This window comes from Sinocyclocheilus grahami, unplaced genomic scaffold, assembly GCF_001515645.1.
Source record: "Sinocyclocheilus grahami isolate Dianchi unplaced genomic scaffold, SAMN03320097.WGS_v1.1 scaffold289.1, whole genome shotgun sequence".
Taxonomy (NCBI): domain Eukaryota; kingdom Metazoa; phylum Chordata; class Actinopteri; order Cypriniformes; family Cyprinidae; genus Sinocyclocheilus; species Sinocyclocheilus grahami.
The window spans coordinates 1,937,593-1,938,755 of NW_015505468.1; the positions used below are offsets into that span (position 1 = coordinate 1,937,593).

General features: G+C 35.9%; 1 long non-coding RNA gene across 1 annotated transcript in view; it reads left to right on the forward strand.

Annotated features, from left to right (window-relative positions):
* The first annotated feature begins 238 nt into the window (after window positions 1–238).
* Window positions 239–1,163, forward strand: part of LOC107600678 (uncharacterized) — a 5,688-nt gene continuing 4,763 nt past the window's right edge. Inside the window, exons 1-2 of the long non-coding RNA XR_001610829.1 lie at window positions 239–303; window positions 684–693. This is a non-coding gene — a long non-coding RNA (uncharacterized lncRNA). The remainder of the gene's footprint in view (window positions 304–683; window positions 694–1,163) is intronic.

Here is a 1,163-nt window from a genome sequence, read left to right on the forward strand (position 1 = left end):
AACTGCGAGTTTAAATCCCATCTAAAATAAAAGTCAGAATTGTGATATAAAAAGTCATTACCATTACCATTTTATTTTTATATATTTTTATCCCATGGTGGAAGCTTCCATATAAATCAGCTCATTGTGAAAATTAATTTATTCAGTTATAAAGTATGAACATTGAAATTATGGATAGCTGTGGAACAAGTAATATTTAATTAGTTAGAATTGAAACAAAATGATTTATTTTTTATGATAAATATATAAACCTGGTTATTGTGTATTTAAAACATATTCTGTTTATTAGTGCTATTAAAGAAAGTGATATATAAGGGAGTATTAGTTAGCATAAGTTAATACAAGTATAAGAGAATATTAGTTAGGTTAAACCAGTGTAATCCAAATGGATGGACATTTTAGATGCAATTCGCATACATACAGTGGGGAAAAAAAGTATTTAGTCAGCCACCAATTGTGCAAGTTCTCCCACTTAAAAAGATGAGAGAGGCCTGTAATTTTCATCACAGGTATACCTCAACTATGAGAGACAAAATGAGAAAAAAAAACCAGAAAATCACATTGTAGGATTTTTAAAGAATTTATTTGCAAATTATGGTGGAAAATAAGTATTTGGTCAATAACAAAATTTCATCTCAATACTTTGTTATATACCCTTTGTTGGCAATGACAGAGGTCAAAAGTTTTCTGTAAGTCTTCACAAGGTTGTCACACACTGTTGCTGGTATTTTGGCCCATTCCTCCATCCAGATCTCCTCTAGAGCAGTAATGTTTTGGGGCTGTCGCTGGGCAACACGGATTTTCAACTCCCTCCAAAGATTTTCTATGAGGTTGAGATCTGGAGACTGGCTAGGCCACTCCAGGACCTTGAAATGCTTCTTACGAAGCCACTCCTTCATTGCCCGGGCGATGTGTTTGGGATCATTGTCATGCTGAAAGACCCAGCCACGTTTCATCTTCAATGCCCTTGCTGATGGAAGGAGGTTTTCACTCAAAATCTCACGATACATGGCCCCATTCATTCTTTCGTTTACACAGATCAGTCGTCCTGGTCCCTTTGCAGAAAAACAGCCCCAAAGCATGATGTTTCCACCCCCATGCTTCACAGTAGGTATGGTGTTCTTTGGATGCAACTCAGCATTCTTTCTCCTCAAGATGAGTTT